Raw genomic sequence first — 9696 nt, forward strand, 5'->3', positions numbered from 1 at the left:
ATTTGAAATAACTCAGCTGTAATTCTGTCACCTCCACTGGCTTTGTTTGTAGTAATACTTCCTAAGGCCCAGTTGACCTCACATTCCAGGATACCTAGCTGTAGGTGAGTGACCACACCATTGTGGTTGTCTTGGTCTTTAAGAACTTTTTCAAACAGTTCTTCTGTGTATTCTTGCCACCTCTTCTTAATCTCTTCTTCTTCTGTTATGTCCTTGCCATTTCTGTTCTTTATTGGACCCATCTTGCATGAAATATTCCCTTGTTATCTCGAATTTTCTTGAAGAGATCTCTAGCCTTTCTCATTCTATTGTTTTCCTTCATTTCTTTGCATCATTCACTTAGGAAGGCTCTTTTATCTTTCCTTGCTATTCTCCAGAACTCTGCATTCAGATGAGTGTAACTTTCGTTTTGTCCTTTGCCATTAGCATGTCTCCTTTTCTCAGTTGTTTGTAAGGCCTCCTCAGACAACCACTTTGCCTTCTTGCATATCTTTTTCTTGGGAATGGTTTTAGTCACCACCTCTTGTACAATGGTAAAAACCTCAGTCCATAGTTCTGCAGGCAATCTGTCTACCAGATTTAGTCTCTTGAATTTATTCATCACCTACATTATATAATCACAAGGGATTTGATTTAGGTCATTCTTGAATAGCCTAGTGGTTTTTGCTAGTTTCTTCAATTTGAGCCTGAATTTTGCAATAAGGAGCTAATGATCTGAGTCACAGTAAGCTCCAGGTCTTGATTTTGCTGACTATATAGAGGTTCCCCATTTTCAGCAGCAAAGAATATAATCAATCTGATTTCAATATTGACCGTCTGGTGATATCCATGTGTAGAGTCCGTTCTTGTGTTGTTGGATGAAGGTGTTTGTTATGACCAGTGTGTTCTCTTGGCAAAAGCCTGTTAAACTTTTCCTTGCTTCATTTTGTACTCCAAGGCCAAACTTGCCTGTTACTCCAGGTATCTCTTGTCTTCCTATTTTTGCATTTCAATACTCTATATGAAAAGGACATCTATTTTTGGTGTTAGTTCTAGGAGGTCCTATAGGTCTTCATAGAATCATTCAGCTTCAGCTTCTTTGGCACTTGTGGTTGGGGCATAGACTTGGCTTACTGTAATATTGAATGGTTTGCCTTGGAAATGAACAGAGATCATTCTGTCATTTTTGAGATTGCACCCAAGTACTGCATTTCAGACTCTTTTGTTGACTATGAGGGCTACTCCATTCCTTTTAAGGGATTCCTGCCCTTAGATATAATGTAAATATACATCTGAATTAAATTTGCCCTTTCCCATCCATTTTAGTTCATTGTTTTCTAAAATGTCGATGTTCACTCTTGCCATCTCCTGTTAGACCACTTCCAATTTGCCTTGATTCATGGACCTAACATTCCAGGTTTCTATGCAATATTGCTATTTACAGCATCAGACTTTACTTGCACAACCAGACACAACCACAGCTCGGCATCATTTCCGCTCTGGCTCAGGCTCTTCATTCTTTCTGGAAATTATTTCTCCATTCTTTTCCAGTAGCATATTGGAGACCTACTGACTCAGGGGCCTCATCTTTCAGTATCACATCTTTTTGCCTTTTCATACTGTTCATGGGGTTCTCAAGGTCAGAATACTGAAGTGGTTTGCCTTCCCTTCTCCAGGGGACCACGTTTTGTCAGGCCCTGACTAGTAGAGATGTCCTTCTGCTGCTCTGTGTAGCTAGATTACATGCCTGGTGCCCGGGTTGTCCCACTTGCCGGTCCTCCTTGAGTGTGTGAACTTTCACCAGCTGTCAGAGATTGGTCTACATGCCGCCGGTGGACCGAGGCAGCGGCGCTGCTGGAGTCACCAGGAAGAGGGTCCGGGGAGGGCTGGAGCCAACGTTGGAGGATGCCAAGGAGTGGAGGGCTCTCTGGCTTCACTGCTGCCACTGGCCGCCCTGGGACTGGGCCACTGACCAAGAGTGGAGTGCACCCTGTCCTCTCTTCTGCCATTGATATAAATTGATGTACAACCTTTTTGGAGGCCTATTTTGACAGTGGTTATTAAATTTTTAAATGCTATTGACACCAAAGACCATTCTCTGTGGATTATTAGGTCAAACCATTTTAAATTTCTTTCTTTTTTTTTTTTAATGTCCAAACTGGCTTAATTTCCACCAATTGCTTATGGTGCAACCCAGTGCTAGAGCAGGTTGAGTAATATTCCATTGTATGTGTACGTATACATATAGTATGTATTGCTTCCATGTTTTGGCTATTGTAAATAGTGTTGCTATGAACATTAGGGTGTATATATCTTTTCAAGTTAGAGTTTTCATCTTTTCCAAACATAAGGGCAATTTTTAGTAACTTTTCTATTTTAGGAAATTTCTAGGTTTATGGAAAAGGTATAAAGACAGTATAGAGAGTTTGCTTATATTCTGCATGTTATTTCCCTGATTGCTAACATCTTATCTATGTGTGAAATATTTGTTGTATTAGTGAATCTGTATTGATGCAATATTATTAACTCAAGACCATATTTTTAAAATTTCTTTAATTTTTTTCTTTTGCTGTTCTATCCCAGGATCCAATACAAGATGTCATGTCAACATTTAATAGTTCTGTTTGTATGGAATGCTTTTGGCTGTGACCATTTCTCAGACTTATCTTGTTTTCAAGGACCTTGAAAATTTTGAATAATGCTAGTCAGATATTTTGTAGAATGTGGTTCAGTCTGGGTTTGTCTTACTTTTTCTATTTCCATGAACAGACTGAGGATATGTGTCTTGGGAGAAAAGCCACAGATAAAGTGGCATTTTCATCAAATCACAACAAGGATACGTATTCTCAACATGATTTATCATTGTTGATGCCAACCTTGATCACCTGGGTCAGATAATATTTGTCTACCATGGTGTCCAACTTAGTTTCTCCTTTGCCCCCTTTTCATCCTGAATTCTTTGGAAGGAAGTCACTAAGGACCGGTGGGAGGGAAGGATGTGATGTTCCACCAGCTCCACCATATTAAGGGGACAGTATCTACATAAATTATCTGAAATTCTTCTACACTGGGCATTTTTTTAATTCTCAGTCATTTATTTATTTAGTTAATCATTTATTTAGATGAGTATGGATTCTAGGTATTTGTTTTATGCTTTGAGTCATAATCCAGTAATGTTATTTGCTTAATTGCTAGAATGGTTCCAGTTTTGGCCATTGGGAGCTTTTTCAATTGATTTCTGTTCCCCTTTTACATGCTCCCATCGGTGTGTGTATGTGTGTGCATGTGTGTGTGTTTGTGTGTGTGTGTTTAATATAGCATTTCCTACTTTTTGGATTAATTATGCTCCAGGCTCATATTGTGCATTACATTCCTCAGGCCTAGAATCAACCATTTTTTTCAAGGAGCTCTGGTTCTGTGCTGGATGTACTCATTACACCTAAGTCTTCCCAGGCAATATTTTGCTCTAAGTATTGCTGGATCTCTCCATCTGTATTTATGCTAAATTGAACATGAGTTCACACTGGAGGCACCACATCCAATCCACAACCATATGGGTTCTTCTAGCTACTCCCCTTGCTTCTATGTAAACTTCCCCACCCCCCAACAGTGAGGCTCCTGGCTCTGTCATTTGGCATCCATTTACCTCTCTGTTCAATTCTAGCATAATCTAGGGTTTCAGAATTATCAACCTATACTCCTGCAAGAAACAATGCTACCTATTGGAGTACAGCGCTTACAAGCAGTTTCTTTCTTGTCCATTTATTCCCAAAGTTGCTTACATCAAAACATTTTCCACACCCTTCTCTGAGAGGTTGGGGCTTCCCTGGTGGTTCAGATCATAAAGCGTCTGCCTGCAATGTGGGAGACCCAGGTTTGATCCCTGGGTCAGAAAGATCCCCTGGAGAAGAAAATGGTAAGCCACTCCAGTATTCTTGCCTGGAAAATTCCATGGATGGAGGAGCCTGGTAGGCTACAGCCCATGGGGTTGCAAAGAGTCAGACATGACTGAGCTACTTCTCTTCACTTGTCTGAGAGTTTATATCACACATTTGTAATACAGTTAGATTCTCTTGCCACAGTTTGCCTTCCATTTTGGGATCCCTGACCTCCTTGAATTTTTGTTTGTATATATTAAAGTTTACTTCCTGTGGTGAAAGATTCTATGAGTTTTGACAAGTACATAGTAATATGTGTCCGACACTATAGTATGAAACAAAATAGTCAGAGTACTAAAAATTTCTCTGTACTTCAATCAATCAACACTTCCCTCACCCCCAAGACCCTGACAATCACTAATCTGTTTTCCTTTTCCATAGTTTTGTTTTTTTCAGAATGTCATGTAAATGGAATCATAAAGTATACTGCCTTTTCAGGACTAGCTTCTTTCACTTAGTGATATTCTTACAATTCATACTTGTTGTTTTGTGGGTTGATAGTTCATCCATTTCTATCACTGGATAATATCCCATTATACTAATATACCATGGTTTATTCATTTATTCATCTATTCAAATACATCTAGGTTGCTTCCAGTTTTTAATGGTGGTAAGTAAAGCTGATTTATAATTCATTCATGTGCAGATTTCTGTAAAAGTTTCAAATCAGTTGGGTAAAACTGGAGTTAATCTCCAGTAAGCTATGTTTAGTTTATAAGAAACTTCCAACATATATCTCAAAGTGGTTGTAACATTTTGCTTTCCCACCAGCAGTAAATGGGAGTTACTGTTGGTCCACATATTCATCAGTGATGGATACTGTCAGACTTTAGGTTTTAGCCATTCCAATAGGTGCACAGTAGTATGTCATTACTGTTCAATTTTTACTTCCTTAAAGGTACATGATATTGAGGATGTTTTCATATGCTTATTTGCCATTGTATATTTTCAGTGGTGAGTTTTTTATTCAGTTTTTTGCTCATTATTAAGTTGTTTTCTTAATATAAAGTTATTTTCTTAGTATAGAGGACTGAGATGTTTTATTATTATGTAAGTTTTTATATTTTGGATATGTCATTTATTTGATAAGTGATTCACAATTTTTTTTAATCTGTGATTTTTCATTCTTTTAATAGTGGTTTTTTGGTTTTTTTTTTTTTTTTGCAGAACACTGCTTTTGTAAATTTTTTAAAAAATTAAATAAATTCCACTTTTTGCCAGTGGATGCTGCCGGGTACGCATCTTTGAAGCCTCTCTCTCTCCACCGCAATCAAGTCTAAGTCAGAGTTTCCCAAAGAGCCTGAACAGCTGCAGAAGTTCTTTATCAGAGGATTGAGCTTTGAAACAACCAATGAGAGTCTGAGGAGCCATTCTGAGCAATGCGGAAGGCTCACAGGCTGTGTGGTAACGAGGATTCCAAGCACCAAGTACTCCAGAGGCTTCGGGTTTGCCACACAGGCTACTGCGGAGGAGGTGGCTGCGGCCATGAATGCAAGAACATACAAGGTAGGCGGAAGAGTTGTGGAACCAAGGAGGGCCGTCTCCAGAGAAGATTCTCAAAGACCTGGTGCCCACTTAACTGTGAAAAAGATGTTTATGGGTGGCATTGAAGAAGACACTGAAGAACATCACCTGAGGGGTTTCGAACAGTTTGGTAAAATTGAAGTGGTTGAAATCATGACTAACTGAGGCAGTGGCAAAGAGAGAAGCATTTTGATTACCGTGACTCCATAAACAAGATTGTCAATTAGAAATACTACGCTGTGAATGGCCACAACTATGAAGTAAGAAAAGCCCTATCTAAGCAAGACATGGCTAGTGCTTCATCCATCCAGAGAGGTCAAAGTGGTTCTAGAAACTTTGGTGGTGGTCATGGAGGTGGTTTTGGTGGGAACGACAGCTCTGGTCATGGAGGAAACTTCAGTGGTCAAGGTGGCTTTGGTGGCAGCCATGATGGTGGTGGTGGATATGGTGGCAGTGGGGATGGCTATAATGATGGAAGCAGTTTTGGAGGTGGCAGGAAGCTACAAGGATTTTGGTAATTACAACAATCAGTCTTCAATTTTGGACCCATGAAAGGAGGAAACTTTGGAAGCAGGAGTTCTGACCCCTAAGATGGAGGTCAATGCTTTGCTAAACCATGAACCCAAGGTGGCTATGGTGGTTCCAGCAGCAACAGTAGCTAGGGCAGGGGCAAATGGTTTTAATTACTGCCAGGAAGCCAAGCTTAGCAGGAGAGGAGAGCCAGAGAAGTGACAGCTTCTCCACCAAAGCAGGTTGCAAATAAATTTCAAATGGAACCTGGCATCACCCTGAAAGAATTCTAACTTCATACTGTCGGGATAGTTTATCAAAATGGCTTCAGAGTAGACAAACGTTACATAGCACATTAAAAAAAAGAGAGAGGTACATTTATTCAATGTCATGTTCAGCCTATTACATTTAGCAATCAACAACACGGGTGCAAAAAAGAAATCTACATTAAAACCCTTTGTTGAAATGCTTTATGCATTCCACAGAATAGAAACTGAAATAACCTGTTATATAATTGGTCACAAGTACAGTCCTCAAGTTTTTTGCCCACACACATGAGTATTGTCTAAAGCATTTCTTCTTTGTAGCAGCTAGGCCCTGCCACAGATTTGTGAACTCAGCCAGAGATGAAGCTTGTGCATCATCCATTATTATGTGTAAACAAAAAAGATTTAATACCCTCAAAAAATTAAATAAATTTCAACTTATACATATATTTTTCTTCCATGAGTTTGCTTTCAGTGTTGAATTATATCTAAAAACATACTGCTAAATTGCTGGTAATGCAGAATTTTTCCTATGTATTCTTCTAGAAGTTTTGCAACTTTGCATTACATTTAGGTCAATGGTATATTTTGAATTAGTATTTGTGGAAAATGTGAGATCTATGTCCAGTATCTTTATTATTTTCTCTTTCCTTCTTTAAAAAGATGGGGACATTTTGTTATTCCAGCACCATCAATGGAAAAGACTATCCTTGTGTTATATCTGTTATATTGCTTTTTTGCTTTTGTCAAAAATCAGTTGACTTTATCTGTGTGGGGCTATTTCTTAGTTCTCTGTTTATTCTTTTGACTATATGTCTATTCTTTCACCAATACCATGCTCTCTTGATTACTGTTGCATGATAATGAATCTTGAAATTGAGTGTTTGCGTTCCCAGTGTATAATTATTGGAATTGGTTTGTTGTTTCCACCAAAAAAATTGCTAGTATTTTGATAGTGTTGTATTAAGTCAATATATCAATTTGGAAAAAAAAAACTGACTTCTTGACTATGTTGTTTTCTAATCCATGAACACAAAATCTCTCCATTACTTAGTTTTTTTTTTTAATCACCTTTTTCTGTTTAAAATTTTTGGTACATTGTAAATGGAATTTTAAAATTTAATATTCCAATTTTCTTTGTTGATATATAGGGAAAGATTGAGGGCAGAAGGAGAAGGGAATGACAGAGGATAAATTGGTTGGATGGCATCATCGACTCAATGGACATGGGTTTGGGTGGACTCCAGGAGTTGGTGATGGACAGGGAGGCCTGGTGTGCTGCGGTTCATGGGGTCGCAAAGAGTTGGACATGACTGAGCGACTGAACTGAACTGATAGGAAATCAACTGATTTTTAAAAGCATACTAACTTTATATCAGCTACCATGCTGTATTCATTAATTATTTTTCATTGTGTATCCATTTTATTGGTTATTTTTCAGGCTATCTACACAGTCAATCACCTTTGAGTAAAAACTGTTTCATTCTTTCTTTTAAATTTTGTGTATCTTTATTTTTCTCTTCCTCATCTTGTTGAATGTTAGGACTTCCAGTACAGTGCTGAATAGGAACTCAGAAAGAAGATATTCTTGCCTTACCCCTGGATTTATGTGAAAAAAATTAGTCCTGCTCCACAAAAGATGGTATTAGCTATAAGGTTTTTATTTTTTTTTAATATGTGTAACTTTTGTTGAGTTGTTATATTTCTAGTTTTCTTTTAAAGTTTTTATTATAATTGACTACTTTTTTCAAGTGGTTTTCTGCAATTATTCCATAAAAAGTTATGGAAGAACCACAAAGGAATATTTGGTGAACTCAGAATTTCCTTACTAACCATTTAATATGCATGGGATCAGCAGTAATAACTTCCCTCCTTAGTGAGTGATAGTGGTAATATATGTCTTGTTTCTTTTTCTTATCTAGCCTGCATAGAGGTATCAATTTTATTGATCTTTCAAAGAACCAGCTTTTGATTCAGACTATTTTTTTTTAGTTTTATTGTTTTTAAATCCATTGATTCTTTTGTTCTAATTTTTCATTATTTCTTTTCCTCTTATTGTTTTAGAGATTTGTTTTGTAGTTTCCTAAAGTAAGTACTTTGTTGGAGAAGGAAATGGCAACCCACTCCAGTACTCTTGCCTGGAAAATCCCATGGATGGAGGAACTTGGTAGGCTACAGTCCATGGGGCCGCAAAGAGTCGGACACGACTGAGTGACTTCACTTTTCTTTCTTAAAGTAAGTACTTAGGTTGTGGCCAGTGTACTTTCTGCAAAATCAAGTTTTATAATGAGATATGTGATGGGGGTTCTGATACACACCTGGGATTTGACATTGCTTTGGTGATGGCAGAAGGCAGAGGGGAGAGCAGTCATCAGCTGCCTCTGATATTTCAACCTTAGGTAATAAACCAACACAGATTATGTTGCTAAGAGTGTAGATGAGGAAAACAGAGGGCTAAGAACAAATTAAAGGTCTATATAAAGTCAACATGTTTTCAAAGGCACATTCAACTTCCAGTCCTTTTGAGAGAATGGACCATTCTGCTCATGACTTTCACACATTCCTGCTGATTCAACAATTCTAGGATGGTATCAGAGTTGAATCATTGCTTAGTGAATTCAGGATTTCAGACCATCCAGAGGATGAGTAGAATCCTCAGTTAACCATGAATGCCCAACCATCTGAACTGAGCAGAAAAGTGTCCTTCCACAGAAACGATGCTGTTCATGGCTGCCATGATTTTGCTACCTACAGCTGATTTACAAGACCATGTGACAGTGTTATATTTACATAGATATAGAATAGAATAAGGGGCTTCCCTAGTGGCTCAGAGGTTAAAGCGTCTGCCTGCAATGCGGGAGACCTGGGTTCAATCCCTAGGTCAGGAAGATCCCCTGGAGAAGGAAATGACAACCCACTCCAGTATTCTTGGCTGGAGAATCCCATGGACGGAGGAGCCTGGTGGGCTATAGTCCACTTCAAAAACTCTGATTAAGACAACAGTCTGGATGTCTCTGGGGGCTATCATTGCTGAGATCTTATTAATGCTGGCTCCTCCACCTTGACAGAGGATGTGTGCTTTCGCTGTGTTCTCAATCTTCTACTTTGAAAATGTCAAATTTCATCAAGTGTTGTATGTATCTCTGATATTCATTTTGAAGGAGCATGACTTCTAGACAAACTGCTATTATTTGTTTCATTCTCTTATTCTTTGTTTATTTTTAAAATATCAAGTGTTTACCATGCATTGGAGAAGGCAATGGAAACCCACTCCAGCACTCTTGCCTGGAAAATCCCATGGACAGAGGAGCCTGGAGGGCTGCAGTCCATGGGGTTGTGAAGAGCCGGACACGACTGAGTGACTTCACTTTCACTTTTCACTTTCATGCATTGCAGAAGGAAATGGCAACCCACTCCAGTGTTCTTGCCTGGAGAATCCCAGGGATGGCGGAGCCTGGTGGGCTGCCATCTATGGGGTC

The 9696-nt window shown here is 38.7% G+C and overlaps 1 pseudogene; it reads left to right on the forward strand.

Moving 5' to 3' along the window:
* The first annotated feature begins 1802 nt into the window (after positions 1–1802).
* LOC136145479 (heterogeneous nuclear ribonucleoprotein A1-like) lies at positions 1803–6103 on the forward strand (annotated as a pseudogene).
* The last annotated feature ends 3593 nt before the right edge of the window (positions 6104–9696 follow it).

This window comes from Muntiacus reevesi, chromosome 13, assembly GCF_963930625.1.
Source record: "Muntiacus reevesi chromosome 13, mMunRee1.1, whole genome shotgun sequence".
Classification (NCBI taxonomy): Eukaryota; Metazoa; Chordata; class Mammalia; order Artiodactyla; family Cervidae; genus Muntiacus; species Muntiacus reevesi.